The following is a 16,609-nucleotide window of genomic DNA, read 5'->3' on the forward strand; positions in this document are numbered from 1 at the left end:
ATCTGTTCGCACAGGTATGTTGATCCAAAGATGGATAATACCCCAAATGCATGTCTTCATGTTCCTATAATTGTCAGGAAGAGCATTCATGTGTCATAGACAAGTTTCTCGGGTGTTGGGAGGCTTTCAATTTCGCTCCATTTGTGGCTTTGGCCAAGTTGAGCTGGCGAGTGACGTCTTCAAGCTCGCCGCCGGTGTGTTTACAAGAGCCACCTATGGAACGCCATTTGGCTCAAAACGTCTAGAATTACGTCCGTGTTAACACGTCAAATTTGGACGTCTTAAGACGTACAAAAATGCCGTGTTAAGACGTTACTTTTTGACGTCTTAAGACGTTTTAACGTCTTAAGACGTTTTAACGTCTTAACACGACAAAATGTGCCGTGTTAACACGTAACTTTTGGACGTCTTAAGACGTTTAGATGCTTAGACCTCCATACTATTGGTGGCCGCCAATATACCCACCCCTTGTTGACGTAGGGCTTACGTTTTAGTCACATGGGCTCTACGTTGCGGTGACATGGCGTCTACGTTGTGGTTACATGGGCTTTACGTTGTGGTCACATGGGCCTTACGTGGGCTGGTTCTGGGGCTACGTATCTATCACGTGACTTAGATGAGGCGGTGAAGGTGTGTTTGGAATAGTCCATGTGGGTTTATTTGCGCAGGTAATTTGGTCGAGTAGAGAACGCGATGGCTTCCAGGAATTTTTTGAACGACTGCCGTAGAACATTTTTAGAATGTACACGAGTTTTATCGTCGGATGATCAGCAACTTGATAATGTACAACCTGTTATAACTAGGTATGCTATCAATTAGTACAGTGTACAAAAGTTATTTGATATACTCTGGTTTCTTCACATAAATGTAGTTGTGGCTTCGTGATATTTTAAAGTGAATTGTATTTCATTCTGAACCGAGTTCATCAACATATTTGTAGTAGAAGTAGAGAACACGGGTCATGTTACGACAGTGAATTTATATCACGTTTTATGTGACTGAAACCGATTGGAGACTATGGCCTCGACCATTCGCTGGGCCAGTGGCCGACTGGTTGAAGCCGAAGTGGCTGATAATGCTTGGACTCATCAGTGAATTAATTCAGGAAGCTAGCAATCAACGACAACATGGTAAGTTTGCTTGTCAAATAAAACAGCCGCTATGTAATTTTTGAGTCGATAGGATGTATAGATTTGAATGAATTTAAGTTTTAAAATGTTTAAGCCCCCCATTGAAATGAATGGAGGTTTCAAATTACAACTGCGAGTTACCGTGTGACTTAGAGGGTGTGCAGGCATGAAAAATTATCAAAACTCTCCTGGATAAACTGCTGTAAAATCCTTACACCTTCACCTAGAAGCTCTATTTAAATTTTAAATGGGAGAGAAACTTGTCCTTTCTGGCACGCCGGGATATCTAATCATTTGATCGATTCGTTTTAGAGTTATGAGCATTTGTTTGGCACTAGGCACAGAAAACTGCTCCATTAGCTCCCATGTTAATTTCTCAAAATCCGAATTGTCATTTTGGGGTCAAACAATTACACCAAAATCATCACCAAGGGGTCCTCTCTCATACAATCTCTTCGGTTAAGTGATAAGTTAAATGTGTCCCGAACTACGACCGTTTGTTAGGAGTGTGCAAATCACATTAAACAAGCCTTCTCCACTCACAGTAACAGAGATTAGTTAGTGTGAGGAATGTCTCTCCCCCTCCCCCCACACACGCACGTGCACACACGCACATCTCTCGCACACACTGTTGACAACTCTTCTCTTTTATTTTAACATTAATACAAGCGAATTCACTCAACAGAAGTAAATTTCCTTTCTCGTTCTCGCTCCTCGCGCACTCTTTCTCACACACACACAACTTAAAGAAACAGTAACCCAATAATATTACACTACATCTCTCTCTCATAGCCACTCCATATACACCACACAGACACACATGCATACATCTCTCATACCCACTACACATGTACACCATACATACATACATCTCTCATACCCACTACACATGTACACCATACATACATACATCTCTCATACCCACTGCACATATACACCACACACACATACATACATACATACATCTCTCATACCCACTGCACATATACACCACACACATACATACATACATACATCTCTCATACCCACTGCACATATACACCACACACACATACATACATACATCTCCCATACCCACTGCACATACACACCACACACACATACATACATACATACATACATCTCTTATACCCACTCCACATACACACATAAAGACCGGTCTCTCATACCCACTCCACATACACATAAACACTACAAAGACACACACCTTTCATTCCCACTCCACAAACACACACAGATACATATCTCATACCCAGTCCACACACTAACACACACATACACCAAGCAGACATCTGCAACCCTTATTTTAGCCTAGGGTTGAATTGTCAACTGTAACTAACTTAATAACGGGCACACCTTTTCAAGCCCTATAGTATTTCGTTCAGGAAATGCATTGTTCTAGTTAGCTTTGTAACAGTGTTGTGTTCAAATGCTCTCCAGCTGATTTCATAAATACGTTTATCATAGATAAAAATGTAGTTAAAATGTATAGAATGTGAAAAGGTTATTTAAGCTTATTAACTGATTGTGACACCCTTAGCAGTAACAACTGCAATTGAATGTTTGCAAAAATATTTCTGTATAAACTGTATAACCAACATATGAAATTCCAAAGCAAATCATTTTACTTGGGCTCATTGGTTTTTCTATTTCAAATCTGAAGTTGATTTGTTTTTTCCATTTTCTGTTATTTTTATTAATTCTATGCTACTTTCTCTTGGACTATAGCTTTTCCTGGTTTCACTGTACCACGAAGGGCAGGACACGTGGGGAGATCAGTGTGTCAAGTAACACAACAACAGTTGCAGATGTTATAATTTAACTGTGTATCAAGAAGCACAGTGAAATGACGGTTAAGGTATGTGTTGATAGGTCTTTTTTTTAAGCACTTATATGAAACATTTGTGAATTGTTCTGTCTACAAATTGAATAATGAACACAAAATTTTGGAACTGCAAATTTAATTGCACACCAGTAGGATGTAGAATAACACATGATATATGTGAAGACAGTCACTGTCTTGAACTAACACTGATGCAGCATCACAAGGAAGCTAATATGCTCGCAGTAGAACACTGCTTAGCTCTGATCCATTAGCTAACAGAAACCTGTGCTAATTAGCTCTTATCTGGAGTAGAGTGCATGATGGAGCATGATCTGTGATTAAAAGTGGTGGCCCCCCTCCATCCAAATTTTTGTGTATTTTGGACATTTAAATAGGAATTTCTAAGTGGAAACACATTAAATTTATATATCAAGTAAGGGGGTGGAGTAACTACTTCAAGATACAGTATAGTGCAGCTTGGATTGATTTAAATTATTTGCATAAAATCACAGTTTTGAAAAAAACATACATGATTCGTGTATTAGTGTAGTCCTTTTGTATTCATATAACACAGCAGTTGAAAATTCTAATTTACTAGCCACATTTTTGGAATTGCACTTAAAATATGTGAATGAGTTCTGTTTGTTTTAGTATCTGATTTATGATTTGTTCACTGTAAAGCAGTTGACTGTATTGATTGTATTTTCCTACTGTAGCACAGTATTAAAATATGTCTTTCCCTTATCGTAAAACTAATCCGCATTCTTATACACTTTGTGTTTCTAGACAGTACAATCTATCTTTCCGGGGCCGTTACACAGCTCTGTCAGATGAAGCACTTGACAACCGTGTGCTGGAGATTGTCTCTGCCAATGACGAAATAGGACCTGAAGCTGTTGGGGCTCGGTTTGCTGGTGAAGGCGTCCTAGTCCAGAGACGACGTGTTCGTCAAAGTGTAATCAGGACTAATCCTAAAGGTGCTGCTCTCCGGACTATGTCCCACAGGCTTCACAGAAGAACATACAGAGTGGCAGGACCAAATTCACTGTGGCATATAGATGGAAACCATAAACTCATTAAGTAAGTAGCAATAGAAACTGTTTTACTTAAGTTGATTTATTTGCACCAACTGTGTCAATAGCCAATGTAAAGCTAACTCTTTGATTATGAAGTTGGTATTGTTAAGTTCAATCTTGTATAATCTTAGGGAATGACAACAATATAAATGTAAATGGGGAAAATGTCCAAAGTCTGTGTCTAGATTAGTTCAGGTGAGGACTGTGTGTCTAGGAAGGAACAAAGAGTACATCTGTTGCAAAGAAAATGCAGTTTTTGCCTAAGACATTAGGAAATGGATGGGAACAGGGTTAATGGAACAAGATGGTATTAGAAATGGATGGGAACAGCTCTAAATGTAACTGTTGAATCATAAATTCAATAGGTGTCAAGTCTTTAAAAGCAACAACTACTGAACTGCGTACCACTTATATCCATATAGTAACAGGTGGAGGCTCATTTGGGACCTAATCAGGTCAAACTGCAAGAATGGAATATTAAAAAAGTAGGGGCAGCAGTCACCCAACCTCCAATTCAAGGCTATAAAATATGGTTGCTGTACTCTTTATAATAACTGTTATTTAAGAGTCTGGTGTAATGGATTGGAATCTTTATACTATTACAAAAATAATCATCATCCCAACTATCATTTAAGATTTTTGGTTATATGTTAAAACAGGAGAATAAAAACACTACTGTTTACCTCTTGCACATACAATGCTTGCCCAAGTTGGTTGGATATAAAGATGTCTGTTAGTTATAAGTGGGGGATATTGGGGGACTAATAATGACATTATATTAAGTGTGAATTCATTTGAATGCAGCAGTGACCCCCCCCCACCACTATGAAAGCCCAACCATAGCATAGAGGCGTAGTCCTCGTTGTAGCTACATTCAAACTATTTGTGTGAATAGCTTTTCATTTAATGTGTTTTTTCTTCTTCTGTCACTCCCTGATCTTTTTCCATATTTTTTAGGTGGAGAATTGTGATCCATGGAGGTATTGATGGTTACAGCAGACTTGTGGTGTTCCTTCATGCGTCGAACAACAACAGAAGTGACACTGTAATGGATCTGTTCATTGGAGCGGTCAGCCAGTATGGTGTCCCTTCAAGGGTCAGATGTGACCATGGAGGGGAAAACAATGTGATGTGTCTCTTTATGGATGTCTTCCGAGGCTCAAGCAGGGGAAGTGCTTTACGAGGGAGGAGCACTCATAACCAGCGCATTGAGAGACTGTGAGGCGATGTGTGGAGAGGTGTTACAAACGTCTATCATTCGTTGTTTGTATATCTGGAGAATGAACGAAAATTGGAATCCAGTAATGAAATACACATCTGGGCTCTTCACGGTTTATCCGAGGGAGATAAACAAAGTGATCTCAGGTTGTTTGTTAGTCAGTGGAACCACCACAAGTTAAGAACTGCTCAACACATGTCACCGTATCAGATTTTTGTGCAAGGTTGTCTGTCACAACATTTGCAACATCACACTGGCATTCAAGGTGTGTTTGCAGATGAACAGATGCAGATGAACAGACAGTGCCAGGGGATGGTCAGGAACCCGTTTGCAACAGTTGGATTGAGGGCAGCGGAGGGCCACGGGGCAGGGGCGGCCGCAGCGGAGGCCCACGGGGCTAGAGTGCCTGCCTTTGACTGGCCTCAAACAATTGATGTCCCTGTTAATCAGTTTATACCTACTGAAGAACAATTGGGACACCTCAGGCAAAACATAAATCCTTTGGGGAGTGCAAGAGACAATTTGGGAACTGATATTTTTGAACAGGTACTTAACTTCCTCTCTTAAATATGATACATATGCCAGTTATACTGATCTCCCGCGAGACCTCTTTGTTCTATTTACCTATTGTGTTAATCTTGATTGCATCTATCATTGGTGTCTCTCTCCCCTCGATCAGTGACATCTATACCACACGCTGCATCCGCAAAGCCACCAGCATTGTGGAAGACCCAACCCACCCATCACACGGTCTCTTCACTCTGATGCCGTCTGGCAAAATATACAGGAGCATCCAAGCCTCCACCTCCAGACTCTGTAATAGCTTCCTTCACCAGGCAATCAGGCTCCTCAACTCCCATACACGGAACTGACACACACCAACACTGATCTGTCCCCACACATGCACTGAAACCCCCCACCAGAAATATTTGCTGCTCTCCCACAGGACCTAATAACTACCTCAGAACCACTGTGTTCATGTATGTTCCATATGACACAGTACATCACTTATCTCATACCACATTGCACTGCACCAGCACTTTACACCATGTCTCAATTGTCTCTGGCCTGTTGTATTTATTGTAATGTCTTGCTGTGAGATTGCACATTTTGCACATTGTTTTGTTACCCTGCTGCACTTTGTTGTCTGTTGTACTGTTGATTTGTGTTGCACCATGGTTCCGGAGGAACAAAATTTCATCACACTCTGTACCTGTGCTCAGATGTAATGACAATAAAAAGCCCCTTGACCTTGGTGCGCTCCTTTGATGTAACAACCACCCGGCTGGGGCTATCTTACAGTCTGCCATATGGGATTCTCCCCCGACAATGTATGTCTGTATGTAAATTCTTTAACACCTCAAGGGGTGTGGTTTTTTCTTTATGTAACCTATGTGTTGGTAGACTGTCAGATTACTTTGGAATAAAAAGTACATACAAAAAAACTTCATTCTTGGAAATCCCCACTCCTGTTTCTTGAAGAAACCAACGATTCTTGCTAAACAGAAGACAATACCCATGGTTGTGATTAAACTGCTACTAGCTCACATCTTGATGAAGTATAACTTTTACCAAATATGTTCTAAACTGTTAATGGTGTAAGTTATTTCACGATACCAGGGTAGTGAGACAGAACAAATTGATATTAAATCTATGATTGTCATGTAAATTCTTTGTATATGGCTATAGGAAGCTAATGTAAAAATATTGGTTGAGACAGTGAGGTCATACACACATACAACTTTGAATTAATGTCATTATAAGTTTTAGAATAAGCAAGCAGTCTCAGTCACTTGATGTTTATTACAAATGAACAAATAAATTACAGTTGAATACATAAACTTCAAAAGCATTCTGTAAATAAGAAATAAAACAAATTTTGGAATATCAGAACCATTAAAAAAATTCATTAATATTTCAGTTATTTGACAGCAGAAATATATCAGAAATTGAAAGTTTGGATAGTAATGATGGTGAAGATGTAGAGTGCATGTCTCTCAAGAGTAGATAAGTGTAGCTATCTGTTAAATACTGGTACTCCAACACTCCCATTGTTGTCCATAAAACAATGTATGAACATATAGCTACTTTTATTATTTATTCCAGGAGATGAGGAAGTACCAGTGATAGGACAAGACGTTGTTCTTGAGATACTACATGATGAGGAAGGATCAGGGCAGGAAAATTAGGAAGAGATTGTTTTATATTGTGAAGGTGATCCTTATGCTAGCCTAACAAAGAACAAACGTCCAGTGGCGTCTACTTGGGAAGATCCTATCACAAACATCACTGAACCATTAACTCCATATGCTTACTTCAAATGATACGTTCCACAAGAGATGTTTGAGCTGATGACCACCATGACAAATGTCTATGCTGAAAAAACTGCTGTGAGGGGCTACAAACATGAATCAGAATCAGAATACTTTATTAATCCCAGGGGGAAATTGCTTTTGTTACAGTGCAACCATTTGCATATTATTTTAATAAAACACCTCTATAAAATATAAAAATATGTACAAAATAATAAAGAATAAACATCCTAATATTGAATTTAAAATAAAATGTAAAATAAGTAGGTATTGCACATAATATGTAATAAAATAAAATAAAATTAAATTAACAATAAAATAAAAATAAACTGAAAATAAACAGTAGTGTCCTGTATTGTGTCATGTATTGAGGGAGGAGTTATAGAGCTTCATGGCCACAGGTAGGAATGACCTCCTGTGACGCTCTGTGGTACATTTTGGTGTGATGAGACGAGCGGTGAATGTGCTCCTATGTCTCATCACTAGTGGATGGGAGACATTGTCCATAATGGCATGCAGTCTAGACAGCGTCCTTCTATCAGAGACTGCATCCAAAGAGTCCAGCTCCACACCCACTACATCACCGGCCCTGCGTATTAATTTATTGAATCTGTTGGCGTCCTCCCTCCTCAGTCTGCTACCCCGGCATGTGACGGCATAGAGGATAGCACTCGCCACCACAGACTCATAAAAGACTTTTAGCATGACCTGACAGATGTTAAAGGACCTCAGGCGCCTCAAAAAGTAGAGACGACTTTGTCCCTTTTTGTAAAGGGCGTCAGTGTTCTTAGCCCAGTCCAGTTTATTATCGATGTGGACCCCTAGATATTTATATTCCTCATCATCAGAAAACTTCTGAAGATGGCAGTGCATCAGTGCATGAAATAGAAGCCCTTGTAGGCTTGCACATTGCAATGGGAGTTCTGAGGTTTGCGAATGTACTGGGAATCGTACATGCATCCATAATTTCAACTAATTTCTCCTTGTTATATATATTACTTTTTCATAATAAGAGATGGAAGGCAACATGGACAGGGCTAATGAGTTAAATCTGTTTTTTAACAGATTCGACATTACAGGTTCTGTCCCCCCCTGTCTGGATCCCTCAGATGGCCCTCAGAAGCCCACTGTACCATCCACCCCTCCTCCTTCTCCTTCCCCCGATGGTCTGCCTCCCTCCCCCGATGGTCTGCCTCACACCTCCACCACCCCTTCACACATCACCTCTACACTGTCTATCACCACTGACCAGGTGAGAAGACAACTTAAAAGACTCCAGAACAATAAGGCTGCAGGACCTGATGGCATCCCCCCCAGGGTGCTTAAAGCCTGTGCCGACCAGCTTGGGGGAGTTCTTAAATATGTTTTCGACTTGAGCCTGAGTCTACAGAGGGTTCCAGTGCTGTGGAAGACGTCGTGCATTGTTCCTGTCCCGAAGACGCCGAGACCGAGCGGCATCAAGGACTACAGGCCTGTAGCATTGACGTCTCACATTATGAAGACCATGGAAAGGCTCATCCTGGATCAGATACGGCCTATGGTTCAGCCACTTCTGGATCCAATCCAGTTCGCCTATCAGCCACGTCTGGGAGTTGATGATGCCATCATATACCTCCTGAACAGAGTCTACGCTCATCTAGACAGGCCAGCCAGCACAGTGAGGATCATGTTTTTCGATTTCTCCAGTGCTTTTAACACCATTCGGCCTGATCTCCTGAGTGAGAAACTGAAAAGGATGAAGGTGGATACCCCCATTGTGACCTGGATTACTGACTACCTTACCGGCAGACCACAGTATGTACGTTTGCAGCAGTGTGTGTCGGACAGGGTGGTTAGCAACGTCGGTGCTCCACAGGGGACTGTCCTCTCTCCCTTCCTTTTCACTCTCTACACCACGGACTTCAACTACTGCACAGAGACTTGCCACCTTCAGAAGTTTTCTGATGACTCAGCAATAGTTGGATGTATCAGCAAGGGTGATGAGGATGAGTATCGGACGACGGTGAATGACTTTGTTGAATGGTGCGAGATGAACCATCTGCAGCTTAATTTAACAAAGACTAAAGAACTGGTTGTGGACCTGAGGAGGGACAAGGCACCGGTGACCCCTATGTCCATCAGGGGGGTCAGTGTTGACATGGTTGAACACTACAAATATCTAGGTGTTCACATTGACCATAAACTGGACTGGGGTATGAACACTGATGTCCTCTACAGGAAGGGCCAAAGTCGCCTCTATTTTTTGAGGCGTCTGAGGTCTTTCAACATCTGCCGGACCATGCTGAAGATCTTCTATGAGTCTGTTGTGGCGAGTGCTATCCTGTATGCTGTGGCATGTTGGGGGAGTAAGCTGAAGGTGGCAGATGCCAACAGACTTAATAAACTGATTCGTAAGGCCGGTGATGTTGTGGGTGAGGAGCTGGACTCGCTGACGGCAGTGTCAGAAAGGAGGACTCTGTCTAAGCTGAGGGGTATTATGAACAATGTATCCCACCCACTCTACAACACTGTAATGAGACACAGGAGTACTTTCAGTGAGAGACTCATAAATCCAAAATGCACTACAGAGCGCCACAGAAGATCATTTTTACCTGTGGCCATTAAACTATACAACTCCTCTTTAAAAGCATAATGCTCAATATTCATCTGTGTAATGTTTACTACTAGTATTACCTCCAAATGTGCAATACTATTATTATTACAAGATCATACAATATTATTATTACGTTTCAAATGTGCAATACCCTCTTCAATAACAACAACAATTGCATCTGACACTTCACACTTTATTTTTATTTCTACTGACACTTTATTTTTTATTCTATTGACACGTTATTTTATTTATTTTTATTTATTTCTATTTCTTCTCCTAAACTCTGTTTGATTTGTTATTTAATTATGTAAATATTCTTGGCATTTTTTATATAGTGTACTTTTATTAAGAGGAGCAGCCGTAACAATTGCAATTTCCCCCAGGGGATTAATAAAGTATTTCTGAATCTGAATCTGAATCTGAATCTGAATGTTCCCAAAACTTGGATAGCATTTTTAGTCTATTGATCAGGTTTATGTTCAAAAAGGGAAAAACAAACAAACCATAAAATTATACATATTGTATAGCATTGCTTTACAACAGTTAAGACCCACCATCCACTGCAGTGGACATAAAAAAAATTACTATAAAAGTATTATATTTAATTTTTTTTACTGAGTCTTGTTTTGGAGTTCATTACAGACAGAAAATTGCATTTGTATATATTCTTTCATTACTGGAACATAATTCGGGTCTGAAGGGGTTAAAGAGAAGGGGTTCTGTGTCCTCTTTGCTCTATTTGCTGCTTTCACAATGGGGGCGGGGCTTTTTGGCAGTGTTTGGATTTCTCCCCTCAGCAATTGATGAAGTGGTAGCACCCAATTTTAAACGTCGTGTTAAGACGTTAAAACGTCTTAAGACGTCAAAAAGTGACGTCTTAACACGGCATTTTTGTACGTCTTAAGACGTCCAAATTTGACGTGTTAACACGGACGTCATTCTAGACGTTTTGAGCCAAATGGCGTTCCATAGCCACCTGCCTCATCTCGCCCTGCTAATAGAAACGTGCGTCGCAGGCTACGACACAAATCTTCGTTGAAATTTAGTTTCATTTATTCTACACATTCTTACAGCATTGGAAAACGTTAGGAATGTTGGTGTCATGTTTGTCTCCTACAAAAACCATATTAAAACAAAAAATATATTTCTCTCCCTCATCTTTTTACATTTTCAAACATTTTTGAAAAAGCTCCAGGGAGCCGCTAGGGCAGCGCCAAAGAGCCGCATGCGGCTCTAGAGCCGCGGGTTGCCGACCCCTGGTCTAAGGCAACGAGTTCCATAATTTTTGGTGTAATGTCCTTTGCCTTGGCGCCATCACTGGAAAACTTTTTTGCTAGCTTTATCCAAATAATCGCGTGCAGGTGGCGATTTTTGCTTGCGTCATCACAACACATTCTTTCGGCCGTGTTGTTTCGGTGATGAAAGTATTTCGGCCGAAAACCGAAAATGCAAATTTAAGCCATTTCGGCCGAAAATTTTCGGTGCATCCCTAATATAAATATATATATATATATATATATATATATATATATTCGTGGTGGTGAGGAAGGAGACCACCCTGGCCCTACCTAGAGACAGTGTTTGCGTTTGCTGGAGTGAAAGTAAAAGTAAATCCCTATAGGATGAAGTACCATCTCTGCCTCCCTAAAGAGGGTGAAATATTGGACTTCATCAAATTCACCTTCGAACTTGAAAAAACACATCAAAGTTATAACGCACATAAAATACACAGCTTTAGCTGTCAGTAAGCGCTAGTTAGGTTAGATATCTTAGCTAACTAACCTAATTATGTTCATGACCTGCTGCAGTATTCTCTTAACATTAGCTGGCGATCATAAAAGCGGTGTCACGCTGAGTTTTGTTTTTAGCAAGAGTAAGCCGTGACTCTTCATGGTGACTAATCATGTGCCCATTTTTATAGTGTACCTACGACATAACAGGACATAGGTTATCTGTTTTTTTTTTGTGTGTACGAAGTGTTGAGCCCAGTTTTTTTTAAGTTGCTACTTGTTTGTAAATACAGAACACTTTGTGGTCTTTGACATCTTTGATTTGTAAGTGTCGGCCCGGACGCCACCAGAGGGCGCACACAGTCACTCGTACACCAACCAACACGCCTACCACTTCGCAGCGCACACCCTCACATCCAAGGACACTCCCACGTTCCCAATCACCTGAGTTTTGACACCTGTCACTAATCTGGTTTGCCCTCTTATATTCCCACAGGTCGCGCTGTCCAGCGCTGCTCATTCAGCCTGCTACCTCGCCTCGCTACGTGGGAGAGTCCCTTTGCTTTCACTATTTGCCTAACTTCATATTTTCTGTTGTGTTCATTCTGCCTTGGTATCTGAGTTTCTCTGTTTGTCTTTTGTCATGGAGAATAAACCTTTGCGTGCACAGCCTTCGCCTCATGCTGCCTCTGTCCCGACTCACATGATAATAATCAAACTTTGACAGCTTTGTTTAATTAATTAAAAACATAATAGGCTACTTGTACTTTTTACTTTTAGTGCTTGAGTAATAAACTTTAGAATAAACTACTTGTAATACTTAAGTACAAAAAATGCTGAATATTTCTGTACTTAAGTAAAGTTTTTAAAGAACACTTCAACTTCTACTCAAGTCACTTTTTTGATAGAGTACTTGTACTTTTACTCAAGTATGGGTCTCTAATACTTTATACAACACTGGGTAAGAGGATGGTTGTAACACATGTGTTACAACCCACCCCACCACTGTCAGCCTGTAATGATACGGGCTCAATCATAGCTGGAGGCGGACACAACTGCAGAGAGTCAGGGGCTTTATTTACATTGGATTCAACATTAGAGTTAGGACACTGTGAGGAGCAAGCAGGGGAAAACTGCCTAGATGGGGATAAGGAAGAAACCTTGAGAAGATCAAGACTCTGATCTGAGTCTTAAAGACTAATATCAGAACACACTGACCAAAAACTGCTTGTGTTTTTATTTTTAGTTTAACATTGTTATCTATAGTGACAACTGGCTTATGATCCGTCTCACCTGACAGTCGTTTGTTTGTCTATATGTCTCTTGTCTTTGTACCAGTTGACTGCTGGTCATTGTATCCTTCATTTGGATCTTATCATGGGTTTTTGGTTTGAGCACTTTACTCATTAAAACCTCCCTTGTCGCCGAGACTTGGCGTGATTGCTTCCATTTTATTTCACACTCCCTGCTCATCACAGATGCTTTGCAAAGCATGCCAGCCAGTGCTTTCGAATTTCTTAACACTCTGCAAAATGGTTGACTTTCCAATTATGTAGTAAATTATTTTGCCTGTATTTCTGATGAATCTATTATAATGTTTCATCCTCATGCTGCTCTACTTGACTTACTCTGACACTCTGACTCTTCTTTATGGTTCTGAAAGATAACAGCGCAAGATGCAAATGCTGTTATCTAGAGCGCGAGCACTATGCAGTAGCTGGCCAAGAAAATAACCAGCTGCCCAGCTACACGGGATACAAAGACTTTGTAGTTTTTGCTGATTTCAAATGCAGCATGCTTGAGTATAGAGCCAAAACAAGAACAACAAAAATGTCAGTTCATAACAATTATTTCAAGAGGAAAATAATAAACTGTAAAGCCTTTCAGAAGCCTGCACGTCCTTACTGAATGACACTTCTCTTCTGTTTGCACAGATATCATATTTTGACTGTACTGCCACTTATGTTCACATAGTTTCTGAGATAGTGGCATATGGGTAGGTCATTATTTGCTTATCTATGAAACAGTGAACATTTCTTCTTAAGTGATAGAAAAATGAAGACTCTACAGGTGCTCTCCCTCTTTTTTCTACATCTGCTGTTTGCTTTGGTCCAGCATCCTGTTGATGCAGATAAACACCTTAATATTAAGGTGTCTTTAAAAGTCTCTTCTTGAGTAAAAATTAATAGCATAACACAAAAGAATTCTTGCTATGGTAATATCTGAATGTTATTGGTGACTGTCAAATACAATTTCAATGGTACATTGTTACAGAAGTTCCAATTGGATTCCAGGGTGTTCTGTATCCCATCACCACTGCTTAAGTGTTTCCTAAAGTGGAAAAGCAAAAATACAAATGTCATACTTGAATTTAGAAGCATTTTAGAGGAGATATGAAAAAGGTATTTGTCGCTAAAAAAATCTTTTTTAAACCTTTTATAGGTATAAACCACATAAATAGGTGTGCAACCACTCAGTTTGGAACTACACGGTAAGATTTCTTTCTTTGATCTTCTCCAACTCTTCATCTTAATGTTTTCTGAGCTCATCTTAGATAAATGTCATGATGGTGTAAATGTTTCATTATATCTGGTCTTAAATGTAATGAGTTACTGAATCAGACATTTTAATTTATGTTATTGATAGACAGTATCTGTTTTATTTCTTATCCAAAGACCTGAAGAATCTAAAAGCATTTCCTTAATTTTCCCACAAACATGGTCATCTGGAGCTGGGTACTTTTCTGAGACGTTGTTATATAAAAGTGATCAAACTGAACCATCAATCAAGAAACATTTTAACCAGTCTTCATCTCTGGAGTTCAATATCACATTTACACAAGAAACAGCTAACTACAACCACAAACAAATTGTCATTCTGGAGGATGATCCAGTAGTGGTGGATTCTGCCTCTTTCCTTCTCGAGAAAGATCCATCCAGGTCAACATTGCTAAATTACCAGAATGGGACATTGCATATAATCAGGGGCTCTGCAGTGCATCTGACCAAGGAGAGTCAGGTGCTGTTGGTCGGCCATAGAAGTAAAGGAAGTGATGGGACTTCGAGGTTTGGTGGTTGTGGTCCTGAGGAAATTGCTAAGATAGTAGGTTCCATGATGATTGTTGGAGGACATATTCAGACTCTCAGTCTGGTGGGGTGTGATCTTGGAAGTGATCTTCAGTTTGCCAAGAAGCTTCTGAAGGCACTGAGAAGCCTAAATGTAGAGGCAAGGCTACATTTAATAAGATCTGCAGTCTCTATAAGTTCCAGCGGAGAGAAACTAACAATGGATGATGATATCTGGCGACACAGAGACAGCAGTAAACAAGTAATTGCCTGGTTAGATGGGCAAAACAAACTCCTAACTAGAGTAGCGACTGGGACAAGGGGCAAGATAATTCATGATTACAACGGATGCCCACTTTATTTATCCACTCCTGAATGGCCGAGGCATCCTCAAATGTTTGTCCCTGCTGACTTGCGCAAAAAATATAAAACTATTGATTGTCTTGAGGGCCTGACGTGGAGTCTGTTTTTTGAGGAACATGAAAAAAGACGAGCGGCAGATGTTGTTCCAGCAAATGACATTTTACCTGTGTGGTTAAGCAACAGGCAACCAAAGGAGGGAACCTCTATTAAACACATTAGTAGTATTCTGGACCTTGTGGTTGAAATCAGGTACCATGCAAGAGATGATGTAAACAATGATATATATTACGTTCTAAACAAATTTATTTTCAAAGTGCAGAAAAGAACCTTCTACTCTTCCCTTGTGGGTAAATTTATTAATGCCAGTAGGCAGCAAGAAGTTCAAAAGTTTTTAGACACCTTTGAGTCCCAGAAAGATCACTATACCATAGCTGAACTGAGACATGACCTGAAAGCATCAGAATTTATTGAGTCCTGCCGGCAGACATTCCAAGTGAAGCACTGTGTACTTAACTGTGGTCACTGGGGACGTTTCTTCATGGAGGCGGTATTCTCAGCATCAGTACGGAACTTCCACACCTTCACACTCTTCCTCATGAGTGTAATTGCTTGTGAAGTCAGCATAAACAGAGGCTCAGATGACTTAATCTGCTCTGCCTTTGTGGGAGAAAACCACCCCATGATGCATGAAGACCCCTGGCCCTTCCATGGTCGGCGAGGTTTTTATGGATGTACGCTGGATAGCAACGAGAAGATAGTGAGGCAGGAGAGGGTCTACTGATTAGACGAGGTGGTTGCCAAAAAAGATTCTCTTTACAGAAGATCAAAGCAGATAATGTCTGTTATGGATCATGACCAGGAGACAGAGCTGGACATCTTTGGCAAAGTCAAGGTGATTAATGAATATGCATTTGCATCATATCTCGAATTTTTTCATGGGACAACTGAGGGAAAGAAATTGTCTCAAGGATGCACTGAGCCACCTGCTTATGAAACGTTTGAATGACCAGAAAATATCTATGGATTTTTACTAAAGAATAAAACATGCAAAGGGGTTCACATTTAAAGTATCTTGATTGCAGCACTATGAAGTAGCACCTTTTGATCATGATAGGCACTTACTAATGACACTTACTATGGATCCCAAGAAAAATCTAACCTGGTAACTATGTAAAAGCATTATGAAAATATGTAGGTGTGTGCCTAAAACATTTTAATTGTTTAATTCATAAAATAAGCATGTTTTATGTGTATATATTACTAAAGAATAAAGAAATACAAAATTGCTTAGGATCT

The 16,609-nt window shown here is 40.1% G+C and overlaps 1 long non-coding RNA gene across 1 annotated transcript; it reads left to right on the forward strand.

Moving 5' to 3' along the window:
* Positions 1-330: 330 nt before the first annotated feature.
* LOC143499250 (uncharacterized) lies at positions 331-6,714 on the forward strand. Its single transcript, XR_013126057.1, has 5 exons — positions 331-1,130; positions 2,859-2,988; positions 3,742-4,035; positions 4,989-5,796; positions 5,930-6,714. It is a non-coding gene; the product is annotated as an uncharacterized LOC143499250 (long non-coding RNA).
* Positions 6,715-16,609: the final 9,895 nt, after the last annotated feature.

The sequence above is a fragment of the Brachyhypopomus gauderio genome, unplaced genomic scaffold, assembly GCF_052324685.1.
Source record: "Brachyhypopomus gauderio isolate BG-103 unplaced genomic scaffold, BGAUD_0.2 sc131, whole genome shotgun sequence".
NCBI classification, from domain to species: domain Eukaryota; kingdom Metazoa; phylum Chordata; class Actinopteri; order Gymnotiformes; family Hypopomidae; genus Brachyhypopomus; species Brachyhypopomus gauderio.